The 16,996-nt window shown below is 45.8% G+C and overlaps 1 protein-coding gene across 1 annotated transcript in view; it reads right to left on the reverse strand.

The window, feature by feature from the left end:
• Positions 1-16,996, reverse strand: part of LOC120844576 — an 81,488-nt gene that overhangs the window by 30,467 nt on the left and 34,025 nt on the right. The window lies entirely within an intron of this gene.

The raw sequence follows: 16,996 nt of genomic DNA on the forward strand, positions 1-16,996 counted from the left end.
AAAGTAAGAAATATTCCTACCCAATGTCGTTGCACAGCCCCTTTAATGTAGTGAAGCTGTGAAGAAATGCTCTTTGCAACGAGAGCATGATCATCATTCTAGGGAATACCGGTGCAAAGCTACAGCAGTTTGAAAATAGGAAACAGAAGTTCCACATTTCAAAAACATGTGATTTTGCATCGCTGGCTTACCAAAAATGTTTTATTCCTCCCTAAATACCCCAGATATTGCAATGAAAATTTGCAGGCGTATACACTATTAGTTGTTGAACCACCACACATAAAAATAGGAAATGTAGTTTTTTCTCTCAAAAATTGCAATTTTAAAGGGGCCCTGCAATCATATTTAAGCGTCTACCTTTTTTGCGGTTTCCACGTCCCTCGGAGTTCGGGCAAGCCAGCGCGCACGGAGAGAGTAACTAGATATCAGTGCATCATATTTTAACCGGGCGACGCGGAAACCTCCTCCACCGACGGGGGCGACCCGCGGTACCGAAAGCGCGCAAAATGCGACGTCTTTGGTCCTTGGCTTACTACTGGTCAGAGCCGCTCAAAGCTTTTCTTTAGCCAAAATACAAAATATAAGTGGCGCGAACCGTTTCAATTATTTCTAAAAGTAGTTTTTGTTCAGTATTTTAGATCAGAAAAGAAAGAAATGCAGTTTATGAAGTACGGAAACAAGAAATGACGCATCGACGTACCCGCCACCAAGCGGTGGAAAAGGCGGCGCATACTAGAAAAGAGTAGTGGGATCAGGAGCCGACACGGAAAGGCCCCGGATGTACGCGGCGGCGCTGCGGTCGTTTACGGACTGGAGGATCTGACCGGCTCCAAGCGTTCCGAAGGCCTTCAGCGAGTAGGTTTGTCTTGCGTTTTGGCCATTTCGCGGTATGGCAGCGCGAAGTGGCTCCCATTCTGAACTAATCTTTACCCTGTGTTTGCTGTCGTTTGTGGCCAATGAAGTGCCATGCCGAATTAGTGTTTAATCGCGCAGCAAATGCAATGAGAGCCGCTCTGGCTGCCCGCTGTATACAGCCTATCCAGAACACGCCTTAGTGGCGCCCTCTCGCGCCGTCGACACGAAGTGCGGCAGCCGTGAGCACTCGCTGAGCTCACTATCCCTCCTCTAGTTCACGGCCACTCAAGCAACCAAGGACGTCATGAGGGAGGTTATTTTTTGCTTGTTTTTGTAATTTTAATTTGACTATAACTTCTAAAATAAAGCGAAATTCGAGAAAAGAAAAGTTACATTAAGTTACTACGGTCAGTGCGCTCAGGTTTGGTGCAAACTAAAAACCAGTAAAAAAGTGCTTGCAGGGCCCCTTTAAGGTGGTTTCCCGACTTAAACTAAAGAACTGCCCACCTTTTGGCATATCACAAAGGCACTCTAAGTGTCTCGTACTTAGAGATTCACTGTGACATCATAGTGCCACATCAGGTCATGTAGTACCGTGCTGTCAGTGTCACGTGACATCAGTGCCACATGTAGTCGCGTTGTGGTGGCACCTGATGAAGTCACGTCAAGCTATGGTGTCGCGTGACGGAATGTCACAGTGCCACATCACGGTTCCACCATGACGTGGCAGTGCAACATGATGCCAGCCCCATCACGTGACAATGTGATGACAGAAACACTTGACATCAGTGTCATGTGACCTTATGACGTTACGTGACGACCGTCACACCGACCACGTCACGTGAGCACCGTGGCATCACGAGACAGAACATGTGTGACAAGGTTGGACCGGCGGTGCGATGCCTGGAACGAGCCTCTAACTGGTATGTTTAGTCTCCTATACCGCCTTTGCATCGCAAGAGGTCCCAAAATGGCAACAAACGGCGTCACGGGAGCCGACGTGTCATGTTGTCATCGTCACGATTCCAACAGTTGGTCGTAGGAGTTCCGGCAAAAAAGGCGACAAGCGAACGCAAGTGCCACTTTCGTTGCAGCGTCCCAACTCCCGGAAGCCGAAGCTTGCGTGAACCGTCAAGCTGGAGAGCGACCCACAGCAGATCAGGCATCTGCCCCATCTGCCACCACCACTGCGACGCCACTGGGCTCACGGCAGGCAACGGCTTGATGCGAGCGTGAAATCATCGGGCAGAGATTGAGGAACCACGAGCGAGGACGCAGTAAACGTGCCAGACGGAGGCGCGCTCCAGGTATGACACCGGTGATTAGACAGACGTCGCTGAAAGTTAGAAGTGTGAACGAATGTAACAATTTTCCCATACAGTTTGAGTGTGAATGATGCCGAAAACCGACCCCGAACTCCGAATCGGAAAAGCAGATTTAAAGTAGGTCAAAGTTGAGACTTTACACTGGAACAGTTAGCGTATTCACTCAACAGACAGACTATTAATGAACAAGACCCGTGTGTCTACTTTCCCCAACGGCACACATGCTGTCAATCGTGGTGTCCCATGCGAAAAATGTACCAAAGGACGGAGTCCAGAATCCAATATGCGGCGAAAACGCAGTGTGCCCAGATACTGATTTTTTCGTGAGGACGTCATCTCTGTTCCGCAAGTTGCGGTGTTGATTCTGTAGATAGCGACGATTGAGTATTCGCATGCTCAGAGACAAAAACAGACGCGCAGGCTTTGTTCATTCAAAGAGCCTCATTACTCGAGTAAATATGGAATGCTGCAGATCCTACACATTTAAGGGGGCCGTGCAACAATGTTTGGACTTCGATAAAACGATTGTGGTAGTTGTTCCCTGTCATGTCTGGATTAAAGAACTGAAAACCAATTTTGCCTGCACGCGTTAATTCTTTGGAAAAAAGAAAGTTAAGCAATTGACATTTTGGACGCATCCAAACCACTCTCAACTCATACACCGTCGTTCGAGTCACGTACACAGTGACACGCAATGGCCAGAGGAAGGATCCAGTTGGGTTCTCTTTCAGAGCCTCCATCGTGCGCAGCCTCTGTTTGCGATTCGCATGGTGACCTTGCGATGTGGAGGGGGAGGGGGGGCGGAGAGCTTCCTTTCCGCAAGGAAGTTCGACTGATGTTCACTCGCCGACCGATTATTCGGACTTCGCAGGGACCGAAAAAAACGTCCGAATAATAGAGCAGTCCGAAAAATCTGCAGATTGAAAAACTTGCCTTTATTACTTCCAAGCGGGCTTAAAAAAGCCGTAAATAGTGCCTTGCTTCAAGTTATGCCTCCGTTTGCGTTCGGCAACTTTCTGTTAGCTTGAGAATCACAGCCTTCTTTTCTAGCGTTATGGTCGAGTACTTTCTGCTCTTCTTAACAACACATTGCGTCGGCAGAAGAACAGACGGGGCCATGACGTCCAAGCGAGCGTTGTTTGAACGAGATGAAATGCGCAAATCCACGAGCGCAAAATGGCAACTGGCGACACGAAGGAATGAAAAAACAAAGCAAAATGATAATAATGACGATGATGATGATGATGTGCAGCTAAATGGAAAAAAAGGGCTAGCATAGCGTCACCTAGCGGTAGGACTCAGGAGTACTCAAGTAGCGCTGCCAAACCACGCCAATCCATTTGCAGCAACATAAAATTCAAAATGGCCGCTTCTCAATGGTGTTTTCCGCTGACCGCTCGCAACAATTTTGTCCGAATAATCGAACTTCCGAACTTTGTCCGAAACATTGGTCATGAATATGCACTATTTCTATGGGGTAAGTCGCGGTTCCGCCTTTAGCTCCAAAATATCGAACAAGTCTGAATTATCGGAGTCTGGAAAAACGGTCGGCGACTGTAGTAGCAACAGGGACAAACAGTTTTTTTTTCACCTTGGGCAGATGGCACCAGTGAAACATAGCAAAATAGCATTAGACTGAGCCCATAATGGCACATCTTGCCAACTTATTACATTTTATCCATAGTGCTTCACGCCTCAGTTTCCACGGACGCTACCGCGCGGCTGCGAATCGTGAAATATTTTTGTTTTTTTCTTTGCTATTACGCAACGGAATCACAATATTTGAAAAGACTGACACGGTCAAGTAAGACAAATTTTTCCATTCCTTTTGCTAAGATAAATAAAGTAAAAATTAAAATCTGCAAATTCTTTTTAAGTTAAAATTGTTGCCTTTAAGCCTTTAAAAAGAGGCTTAAAGAGGCACTGAAGTTGATTCCGAGATTGTCCTTTTGTGGTGACAACTCAATCTAGACGCTCTAAGCAGCCCAACAAACCCGAAACCACAACCGTGCATAGCTTATTGCCTCGTTAAAAGTGTGTTCAAAGATCGCGACACGCCCTTTTTGGGAAGAATTTACTTCCGAGTGAAGTGGTCGACAAGGGCGCTTGTCGGCGAGTTGCAAGCAATGGCTCCCCCGCGGTGAAAAAGAGGAGTCTTATCTGAATGTGTACCTATCAGACTCTCTTCGAAACGAGTTATAACAAAATCACTAGGAATCTGCGCGTATTGTGGGGCTTTCATTGGTCCACACAGTGTAGTCCGCAAGAAAAAAAGAGTTCACATGTTTTTCTCTTGCCCTGAAATGAATAGGTGGTTTTGTAATATAGGACTTGGTAAATGTGAGAACTAGCACATTTTAAATAATATAAGATCAAAAACGACCTTTTCCAAAAATGACTTCAGTGCCCCTTTAAAGGGACGAGTCAGAATCAACATCCTACCTAAGGGTCTAAAGAAAGAACAACAACAAAAAGAGTGACAAAAAACATTTGTCGAGTAAAGCAAAGATATTGAATCTAATCCTGGACCTATGTAGAAACAGCAGCTCATGTCAGTTCTTGCTGAACAGTATTAATGCTGAACAATGCTGAACAGTATTAAGAAACTAGAAGCGAATCAGAAACAGACTGAAGCAATGATCAAATCTTTGGAAGAGCGAGTATCACTGTTAGAAAATAACCAAGCGCCTACCACAAGTTTGAATTCTATCCAGCTTGAGAACGAGGTGCACCGGGGCATTCTTGTGTCTCATCTTCAATCGAAGGTTGATGAATTAGAAAATCGGTCACGTAGGAAGAATCTCATCTTTTTTGGAATAAAAGAAACAAGTGAATGTGAAAGCTGGCTGGATTCCGAGAAGTCGATTATGCAAGTGTGGGAATCGAAGCTTGGTGTAAAAGTGGAAAGCATCTCCAGAGCACATCGACTAGGTCGATTATCAAGTGATAACCACAGGCCAATAATAGCCAAATTCTTGAATGAAAAAGGAATGGGAAGTGTTCTTTCAAACGGATTTAAACTAAAAGGCACTGAATTTAGTGTTAGCAATGACTACTCAGAAGCAGTTAGAGTCAAGCATAGAAATATGCTTAAATTTTCTAAAACTGTCGTGAAGGCTGGGGACAAAGTACGCTTGCGTTTGGCAAACTTTTTGTGAATGACGCAGCATATGACTCGGACAGTGCCCTTGGATCTGCAGTCCCACTAGTAAACGCCACTGATGTAGATGAATGACATGTCAACTATTCGTTATCGCAAACTGTTTTCCCCAGTTCCCCTGCATGTGTCAATATGCCGTGTCGTAATCTTTATGTACCCACGTCCACTTCAAATTCTACTGAAATAAATCTGAATGTTTTGTATACCAACATTCGGAGCAGGGTTGGGCAGATATACTCAAAAATGTATTTTTAAATACAAATACTGGGATACATTAAAATAGTAGCTAAAATACTGATACTGAAATATATCTGTAAAAGTGTATCGCGATATGTATCGGAAATACATTTTAAATAGAGGCAAAAAGTTTTTGGAAATACAAATACAGGAATACTTTTTAGGGAAAGCAGAAATACAAATACAGAAATACTGATACTGCAATACATTTTTCAAATTTGTTTGAGACGCCAAATGAGATGAAGCTTGAAGTTGGAAGTGGAAGTTTTTGATTCTGAAATCACTTTCCCATAAGCTTGGCACTTCGCCTTGAAGGTAGTGATTTCGGACAACGAGTAGTCTTCAGTGGGCTCAAAAAAACGTTCCATCAAAGACTGACCGCGGTCCCTTTCCTGACGTCCTGTCTGTCTGACGAGGGATGCGAAAAGACTTCTACCTCTATATAAATTCTATGTCATCCTAAATCTCATCAAAATGTCACCATGCCCCTGTCCAATAAGGATGCCCCTGTCAACATTTATCACATGACGTCACTGTGGAATGAACTGGTATTCTTTCTCTGTAGGTGTGGCCTTAAACATGGAACTTTACCACGCTGTTGTATGAAAGGACAATACGTGCTTTCGTTGTAGGCAGTGATGTGATTGGCCTAAGCCATTTTGGAGCACCTTTTGGAGCAGCCAAAACAGTGTTTTGGAGCAGCAAATGTGGCCTTTGGAGCAGGCAGAACAGTGTTTTGAAGCAGTAAAGGTGGCTTTCGGAGCAGCCGAAACGTTGTTTCGGAGCAGCAAACGTGGCTTTTGGAGCAGATATTCTTGGAAAAATAAAAATATTTGTTTTAAGTGGTGGACAAACGAAAGGCACTTTGTGCTGTGTTCTGGTGGAACTCGCTGTTTGTGTTTTTACCGCTGAGACATCCTACAAGTGTATTGTAGGTGTTGCCGAGCAATTCCGAAAAGAATGCATGCTATCGTTTTACTGGTTCCCGACGTGCCAGATTTTCATCAAAAGTAAGCAAACGTAAAACAAAGCGTCCCGGCTGGTGCCTCTGTCGTAGTCACAGTATGCAAAATGTAACTGTCCAGCATATGACAAAAAAAAAAACAGTTTAGCGGCGCGTGCTTGCCAGGCCGGATGGCGGGAACAAGCTAAACACACAGAAAAGAAAGAGAAAAAGAACCTGAGCGCATTGATGCATGACATCGCGAGCCAGGGTCAAAAAGTTCTTGGAGCACTTTGTGCAACGACTGAACTCGTAACAAACAAGCGCGCTGTGCGGGTTCAGCGTGCAGACATTGCTTTCTTTACTTTAGCTCACTTCTCTACACCAACTTTCTTTCGCGGCAAATTTTTCACGAACCGGGGGACTCTCTCGAAAGAAAGCCCACCGAGAGAAACCTACGTAATCGATATTTCGACAAGCAGTCATTGAGTTAAAGAGAGATTTTTGTATTAGAGAATGATTTAAATAAAGACAGGAATGTTGATAAAGAAGTTTAGAAAGCGCCATATCTGCAGCGACGTGGGGACGGCAACACCCGACGTCGCGCGACCACAGTGATTGTGGTAGCGCAACTGTTTCAGCTCACAAAGTAACTCGCGCCGCGCAAAAACGTGGTTTTGTTTCACAGCATGACGGCATTGCTGGCACCGGGCACACTAGCGTCGAAGCGTCCGCACACGCCCACGTCTATTGTTGAAAAAATTAGAAAAAAGACGCGAGACGATATTCCCCAGGCAACGAGGGCGCGAAACACGAGACGGCGGGAAAAACCATACAAAGGGGGGGGGGGGGGTGGACCGGATGGACGATTGATGCAGGGTACTCTGTGTCAGGAGGTCCGCTTGCGCTACCTAGCTCACGCATGCCCAATTGCGGCTCTCAGTTTAGTTTCGGTTTTGAAAGGCAACCAAAATCGGTCCTTTGGCGCAGATTACCTATATTTTTGGAAAAATGTAGCAGGATGTAGCAGAGTTAGCCCCATGGCGCAGTTTGACACGATTGGCGCAGCAATAACATCACTGTGTAGGTTATCTTGTTGAAGATCATGCAGGCAGTGTCATTTGGAATTTTCAAGAATAGAGGACCACCTGAAGCACAGTGATGTGATTGGCCTAAGCCATTTTGGAGCACCTTTTGGAGCAGCCAAAACAGTGTTTTGGAGCAGCAAAAGTGAATTTTGGAGCAGCCAAAACAGTGTTTCGGAGCAGAAAAAGTGACTTTTGGAGCATATACTGTTAGAAAAATAAATAGTTGTTTTAAGTGCTGGACAAACGGAGGGCACTTTGTGTTGTGTTGTGATGCGTGTGACGTGTTGGGGCGGAATTCGCTGCTTGTGTTTTTGCTGCTGAGACATCCCACAAGTATACAGTGCTGTAGGCGTTGCCAAACAATTTAGAAAAAAAAACCAAAAAAACTTGCTATCGTTTTACTGGTTTCCGACGTGGCAGATTTTTATAAAAAGTAAGCAAACGTAAAACAATGGATTGCAAGCGTCCCGGCTGGTGCCTCTCGTGCAATCATGTTCACATGCACGTGAGGGCAACTTCGGCAGGCTTGCAGTTACACGTGCTCCGTCGCGCGAGCGGAGACAACGGCTGTTCGACCGAAACCATGCCACTCCGCTCCGTCGCCAACTGGTTCCCAAATAGTATGCAAAATGTAACTGTCCAGCATACGACAATAAACAGTACAGCGGCACGTGCTTGCCAGGCCGGCAGGCGAGGTACAGGCTGAACACACAAAAAAAAATGAAAGCAGTTTACAAATCCCTGTGACGCCGAATTGGAGCGCAGCTCTTGAGGAGTAGGAAAGGGTACTGAGGGGGGTCACGTCACCTGCGGGTAGTCACGTGACCCCGGGAGGGTCACGTGATCTCGGGGGAGGGGGGTCACTTGACCTCGGGGGGGGGGGGGGGGGGGGGGGGGGGGGTCACGTGACCTCGGAGGGGGGGGGGGGTCATCACGTGACCTCGGGGGGGGGGGGGGGGTCACGTGACCTCGGGAGGGGGGGGGTCACGTGACCTCGGGGGGGGGGGGGTCACGTGACCCCCCCCCCCCCGGTTACACCGACGCCGACGCCGCTCAGGCTGGAAACGGGCCCCTAAGAGCTGCGCTCTAAATGAACCTGAGCGTATCGATGCAAGACACTGCGAATCAGGGTCAAAAAGTTCTTGGAGCGCTATGTGCAACGACTGAACTCGAGACAAACAAGCGCGGTGTGCGGGGTTCAGCGTGCAGACCATTGCCTTCTTCGCTTTTGCTCACTTCTCGTCATCAACTTCCTTTCGCGGCAGATTTTCCACGTACCGGGGTCCCTCTCGAAAGAAAGTCCACCGAGAGAAACCTAGGTAATCAAAACTTCGCCAAGCAGTCATTGAGTTAAAGAGGGATTTTTATAGCAGCGTATGATTTAAACAAGAGCAGGAATGTCGATGCGTTTCAGTTTAGAAAGCGCCACATCTGCAGCGACGTGGGGACGGCAACACACGACGTCGCGCGACCACGGCGACTGCGGTGTCGCGCGTGCGCTTCAGCTCACAAAGTAACTCTCGCCGCGCAAAAACGTGATATTGTTTCGCAGCATGACGGCATGTCTGGAACCCGGCACACTAACTAACGTCGGAGCGTTCGCACACGCCCGCGTCTATCACTAAAAAATTAAAAAAAGAAAGAAGAAAAAAAGACGCGAGACGAGATTCCCGAGAAGACGAGAGCGCGAAGCGAAACGCGAACGGTGGAAAAAAACATGAAAGACCGAATAGACGATTGATGCAGGGTACTTTGTGTCGGGCGGCGTCTTGTGCCACCTAGCTCACGCATGGTCAATTACAGTTCTCAGTTTAGTTTCGCGTTTGAAAGGCGACCAAAATTGGTCTTTTGGCGCAAGCTTGGCGCAGATTAGCCATATTTTGGCGAAATGTAGCAGGATGTAGCAGGGTTAGTTCCTTGGCGCAGTTTGGCGCAATTGGCGCAGCAATCACATCACTGGAAGCATCCTGGAACACATGTCTTCTGTTACGGTTGATAAAACGATACGGTGGCATCCCTGTTGTGAAAGTCCCTCCTACCAAACCTCCGCCACCAACGCATGGATTGCAGTCCTCAAGTTTCGTCTTGCATACTCCAGATAGAGACCTCGTGGAATGCGACCTGATACTGCCGGCACAGGTGCGAGCTCTCCGAGAAACAGCGCGCTCGAGACGAGTCGCAGGTGTACGAAGTCTGGGTTGGCACAGCGAAGCCACGTCTCACCTCCGTCCTGGGTTTCGAATCACCAGAGCAGCAGGTCACTTTCACGTCGGCTGATGACGTACCATTGAGTTGTGCAATATTACAGGCGCAGCTGCAGACGCATTCGAATATGGTTGAACTTCATTGCGTGAGTCATCCTACTATTTCAAGTCAACCACCGCCAGGCTCGTGCTGCAATGGACTTTGAATCAGCTTTGCCGGCTGGGTAGACTGTGTACGCTAAGGCAAAAAAGACGGTTAGCAGCGGGCTTTGGATGCCAGCAAACAATGACTCAAGAAATCCCTGCCTAAGGACCTGCGGCAGAAGATGCTCTGACGCCACTCCTGGCACGCCACCTGGTTCGAGTCCCCGACTACGCAACACTTCTCAGAAGCGAGAAGAGTATGCACAGAAAAATAGTTTGGAGAATCGGAAGGAACCCTGGTCAGCATGGTAACAATGCCCCAGCATCTCCTTGACCCTAATGTCCTCAGAAGTTAAAAAAAAAAATTCTTTCAGTTTTTTTTGTTTTTTTTAGGGGGGGGGGGGGGGGGGGTATTTCTCAAGAAATGTAGAGAAATACATTTCACCCTGATTGTATCGCGATACAAAGAAACATTCAAAATGTATTTTGATACAGGAATACAGATACTGGTGAAAAAAAGGTACCGCGATACAGAAATACTGATACAAAATGTATTTCTGAAATACTATTGTGATATACAGTCGAACCTCGATATAACGAAATCCTCGATTTAACGAAGTATTTTATTTTTCATAATTTCTTGCCCATAGACTCCATGTATTTTTAGTCTCTATATAACGAAGTCTATTTTGCTGCTATTTCAATATAACGAAGCGCCATTGCCATAGAAGGCAATAAATAAATCAACTCTAAAAAACAACTTCGCAAAAAAATTGTGGTTAAAAAAAATATTATGCGCAAACGCGAGCGCTTGATAGGTTACTTCACGGGGACAGGCCTTCCAACGCTCCTAGGCTGCCCGAAGATGCGGCGCCGGTAGCGCCGGCGAGGCATGCGGCAAAGCCAACCGGCGGACTCTTCCTATACCTCCCATTGGGACTCCAATTGCAGACGGCAGCGCCAAATCTCCCCTAACGGGCGTTGGGTTTCTCCAAAAGAAATAAGAAATAGACAAAACAATACGCGCACCGTCGTCATGGCAACCGCTTGGTTATGGGAGAGGGTGAGAGAAGTGTGTTCCCTCCTCTCCCTCTCTCTCACCCTCGGCGACAAAAAGATGCGAGTTCGTTCGGAGTTCGGAGCAGCCTCCGAACTCCGAACGAATTTGCATCTTATTGTCGCTGATGTTGAGAGAAGAGGGAACTGCTCCCATTGCCGCCGTCTCTTTCTTCTACAATACAATGTAATCTTTTTTAGAACAAAAAAAGTGTTTACCTTTTTTTGCGAATGTCCGACACTTCCAAAACAATTGCACTTGACTTTGCCTCGCTCGATTGAGATCGGCTTAGCAACAGTGCATGTTCAGTGACAGCCAGTTCTCATAAAATCGTGAATGAATGAATGCAAAGCATGCCCAGCCGCTGCTGTTTAGCGGCTTAAGATGGGCGCACATCGCCAGTCTGAGCACAAGTCCAAACTTCTTTTGCAAGTTCTCTTTTTATTAGGCACGCTCGTTATACAAAGAAAAAAAAAAACAAAAAAAAAAACGTTCACTGCACAGCACAACAAAGTAACAAAATCTACACGAAACTACTATTCAAGTATTCACAGACCTGCAATCACACATTTAACTTTGCGGTAGTTAGCGACAGTGATTCGATCGTCGGGGTTTCTCGCAGGTTCCTTCTGCAGCGAGCTGCTCCACGCACGAGCTACCGAGCTGCGGTGCTCTAACACCGATACCGCCCACACCGCCCATTTTAAGATACATGCACTGTCCCTTGTGACCTTTTACAATAACTCTTCCATAAAAAAACATGCACCAGCAAGTTTTCGGCAATCCGAAACTGTATAACCAAAAGTATATAGCAGCCCGTCTTTACCTTTCGTCACTCGATCGGCAACCCAAAGAACTTGGCAGAGCTGTTGCCACTGGAATTAGAGCACCACTGAGTCGAGCAATGAACAAGGTTTCGTTTGCTCTGTGTACTGGTAGCAGAAATAGACCGATAACCAATAGGTCAACGCTACTGCCCGCTGCCGCAAACGAGACCACCACCGCACCGCTGGCACAGGCGCCGCCGAGCAGCCGACGCATCCGCGAGCGCGGCAGCCGACGCGCAACTGTTCTCAACGGTCAAAAATACAAAAAACAACCGGCCAATGAGAGCAAAGTATGAGGGCGAAACTTTAGCTAACCAAGATATTTGTTTCATCTTACCAGGATAATTTTTGAAATTTGTAAGTAGCAACAATAATATGTATCTCATCCTATTAAATAAACTTTCCGGCGTAAACCGGAAAGACTTAATAGAATACCAACGGATAAGAGATGGCGCTGAAATAGCAAACCGGAAGGCGCTCGATGTGTCCGCCGCGGGGCTGGCCAGAAAATGCCGAGCAAAAAGTTAACACGGCATAACAGCATCACCACTGACATTCACTGATCATCATAGTCCACTGTACCGCGGGTAGCGCGGGAGCCAACTTCAGCGGGAAAGCGACGTGATGGCGCGACCGCGCGACCGCACGGGCAGTGACATCTAGGAGAAGACCGATTATCGTCTTGCCATCTAGGAGAAGACCGATTATCGTCTTGCGCAAGCACACTGTGGGCGCAAGGGGCGCAAGAGGGCAAGTAAACTTGAGTAAACTGTGCGGTCAAAAGTGCTGTGTAGGTTGGAAACATTGGCACCGCCTAAACTAAACAGCTTTATTTTTCAACCGGGCGGTGCGGGCGGTTCACTCACGTGCTTGCTGCCATAAGGAAACGTAAAGTTCTTTCTTTGGATGAGAAAGCAAACGTTTTGGACGCCATCCTGAAGAAACTGCCGAGATCCCGAGCACTCGGGAAGTGCTCGACGCAATGGACGTACTGAGGAGGTACACGGCGTCGCATGGGCAGCAAGATGCCGTGCAAGCGCTCTGGGCGCTCGAAGGCCGTATGACGCCGCTGCTACTGTCGGACAAGGCGCAAGCAAAACTCGCGGACTACTTTGCCCCTAAATAAATGTCATTTTCGGTGAGCTTTCATACCCGTAAAATGTTTCGGAATTTTTTTTTCGCATGCTAAAGCCAAATTTCGATTTAGCGAAATTTCAATGTAACGAAGTAAATTGCGAATTTTACCGACTTCGTTACATCGAGGTTTAACTGTATTTGTATCGCGATACTGCCCATCCCTGATTCGAAGTGTGTTATCAAAGCGAGATGACATCGCATCTTAGATTGAATCTCGCTCGGCTGATGTTGTTGCTCTCACGGAAACCTGGTTGAATGATGAAGTGGATGACTCCATTATTTTTGAGGGCGTGTCATTGTTTACTACATTTCGTCAAGATAGACAACGCAGGGGTGGCGGGGTTATGCTCGCTGTCAGGAAAAGTATAGTTTGTACACGTATTTGCGTTGACACGTGTTTAGAAAGTGCATGGTTTTCCTTAAAAACAAAATATGCTACTGTTGTGTTTGGGGTCTGTTACAGGCCTCCTGATTATAAATTTGGCTTTGTTTCAGCTTTTCATGATATACTTTGTGATTTGTCATTACGGTTTCCTGGCTGCTGCTTTATCATTTTCGGTGATTTTAATTAGCCTTCTATAGATTGGTCTCAAAGTCAACCTTCTTGTCAGGGCAACATTGCTGAGTGCGAAAGTTTCATCGAGGCTTGCCTCGACTTCAACCTTTCGCAGCTTGTAACAACACCTACACGCTCCACTCCTAGGACCTCAAATATTCTTGACCTCATCTTGACTACTCAACCCGACTTGTTTCATCTAATTACAACCCTTCCAGGGTTATCTGATCACAACGTCCTGTTTGCGCAAATCATTCTGCCAGTAACAAGAAAGGAAACCATTCGTAAACCCATTAGAAGTTATGGCCGGGCTAACTATGATGCGATAAACAGCGAATTAGCACTTTTTTTATGAACATGTTTTTTTGCTCAACTTTGAAGGCCGCACAGTTGAGCAAAACTGGGAGCTACATAAAAATGCAGTGAAATATCTTATTGATAAGCACATTCCTGTTATTTTCATTAAGACGTCAAATGTTTCTCCGTGGTATGATGCAAGCCTTAGGCACCTAGGGAATAAGAAAAAACATCTATTCAGGCAAGCCAGGTGCCGTGAGAGTCCCTCCGACTGGCTTGCATACCATGAGTGCGAAACAGAATATAAGCAAAAAGTTGCTCTAACTAGAAATTCATACTACCAAATCACTCTCCCCAATATGTTGCATACAAACCCCAAAAAGTTTTGGACAGTAATAAATCCTAAATCGGCTGATGCATTAAATCTTATTGATATATCAGGAAATTCACTATCTGACCTCGAAAGTGCTCGTGTTTTGAATTCTGCTTTTTCTGCTGTATTTTCACGTGAGAATACAGCCCTGCCTATTTTGGATATGCTTTTTGAACATGACCAAATGGAAAGTATAATGATTAATTCATCTGGTGTTGTAAAACTAATTGATAACTCGAAGGTTTCTTCTTTGAACGGTGAACATGAAATTAATTCGAAAGTTTTAATGAATACTAAAACAGTTTCCAGTGTCATATTGTCTGCGATTTCTTCACAATCTTTGCCTTCTCATTCAGTTCCTAGTGCCGCGCGCAGGGTCATGGACTTCCAGAACTTTCTCGTTTATTCTTGCTCCGGACATAACTTCTGTCGTTTATCCCTGCTTATGTTGTTCTAGAAAGTGCGTGTTCATTCTCGCCGCGAGCGCGCTACGCTCGAACCTTCTCCGCCGAATCTTCGAGATAGTGACTCACTCTAGATAAGACGCCGCTCGCGACCTTGTCGAGTGAGTCTCGCCTCTGCGCTCGATCCTGCGGTTTCGCCGATATCGACGCCCGCGACGCTCTGCTGTTTTCTTTTGTACCCTTTTATTTTTGGCACAAGTTCGCCACATTAAACGTTTATTTCTTCTTGTTCATTTTCTGTTTTCTTTTGGTCACCACCAGTGACACTAGTAACTGGAAGGTCGGTAAAATTATCCCGTTACTTAAATCAGGTGAACGCAGCTCCCCTTTAAACCATCGGCCCATATCCATTACAAGCATAGCCTCAAAAATTTTTGAACGTATATTACATTCGAACATCATTCGCTTTTTAGAGGAAAATCAATTAATTTTTAATTACCAGGATGGGTTCCGGAAGGGTCATTCCTGCGAGACTCAACTCACAGGATTCATTCATGATATCCATCCTTCTATTGACTTCGGTTCCCAAATTGATGTTATTTTTCTTGATTTCGCCAAAGCGTTTGACCGGGTCCCACATAAGCGTCTCTTGCAAAAACTGGCCCATCATCCTGTGGATCAAAGACTGGCTTTCTGACCCAAGTCAGTACACGGTCGTGAACTCTCATAGTTCAACTTCTATTCCTGTGTCTTCGGGTGTTCCTCAAGGCTCCGTCCTTGGACCCTTGCTTTTCTTAATATAAATTAATGAATTACCTTCTCGTATTTCCTCCCGCATCCGTATTTTTGCAGACGACTGCGTTGTATACAGGCAAATTTCTAACGACGAAGATAGCATGAAACTACAACATGACCTCACTAAACTATCATAGTGGTGCTCGACTTGGCTCATGAAGCTTAACCCTTCTAAATCCAAACTCATCTCATTTGTTTGGAAAGAGACCTTTTTTTCTCATAACTATTTTATTTATTCTAACGTTGTTGAGTCTGTTTCCTCTTATAGATACTTAGGTGTTCACGTCGACTCGCATCTCTCCTTGAAAGTACATATTCGGTCACTGTTATCATCCTACAATCATTCTTTGGGCTACCTAAAACATACACTTCATTGTGCTCCTTCTCACTTAAAGAAAACTGCATACCTTTCATTGATTCGGCCAAAACTTGAGTACGCATCGTGCATCTGGGATCCTCACCAAGCATATTTCATCACTGAAATAGAAGGTTTTCAAAACCGTGTCGCGCGCTTTATTTTTTCTGATTATTCTCGACATTCCAGCGTCACCTTATTAAAACAGAAAGCCGACCTTCCAGAACTCGCCTTAAGACGAAAGCTTTCTTGCTTATGCCTTTTTCATTGCATTTACTATGCACCATCTCTCAGCCAAGGCACCCTAACACAGTCGCATTTCGTTGCACCTCGTCTTAATCACTCATTTAAGATTGACCGTTTCACCTGCCGCACTTCCTCTTTTTTTATATTCCCTCTCTCCCAAAACAGCAGTGCGGTGGAATGATCTAACAGAGCGCATCGTCACCGAGATTAACCCTGATAGCTATCGTTCCCTTATCAGCAGCCATTTAGGTATTCAGTGATGTGATTGGCCTAAGCCGTATTGGAGCACCTTCTGGAGCAGTTAGAACGGAGTTTTGGAGCAGCAAAACTGGCTTTTGGAGCAGCTAAAACAGTGCTTCGGAGCAGCCAAAGTGGCTTTTGGAGCAGATATTCTTAGAAAAAAAAAATATTAATTTTAGGTGGTGGACAAACGAAGGACACATTGTTCGCCGCAATCAACCAATTATTGTCAAGATAGACCACCTGGGAGTCTTTCAACATGTACCTGAAATGCCAATTACATAACACAGTTTGCAATGTTTCAGTTGAATGATACGAATATATCTGACGAAACTGCACATATTAAAATTTATTTGAAAATGACCAGCTTAGTAGTAAATAGAGAGTTTTAGTACTTCTTTTTCAAAGGCCCGCTACAGCTACAGGCGCGCGCTTCAGAGCATGCATCGAAGGGGTAGCGCGAGCTCCCGTTACAAATAGCGTGTCCGTAAACAGGATCTACCAAAACTCTCTATAATCACATCATTAGGTTGACTAGTAATATATTAAATGGAAGCAGTCTCTAACTGATGAAACACCTAACTACTTCCGTGCAATGCGAAACTGTCGCGCGAGCGGAGATGGCTGTTAGATCAAAACCATGCCCCTCCGCTCCGTCTCCAACTAATTCCCTAAATCGTATGCACAATGTAACTGTCCAACATACAAAAAAAAAAAAAACAACAGTCCAGCGGCACGTGCTTGCCAGTCCGG

The sequence above is a fragment of the Ixodes scapularis genome, unplaced genomic scaffold (genome assembly GCF_016920785.2).
Source record: "Ixodes scapularis isolate PalLabHiFi unplaced genomic scaffold, ASM1692078v2 PGA_scaffold11__112_contigs__length_91849675, whole genome shotgun sequence".
In the NCBI taxonomy this organism is placed as follows: Eukaryota; Metazoa; Arthropoda; class Arachnida; order Ixodida; family Ixodidae; genus Ixodes; species Ixodes scapularis.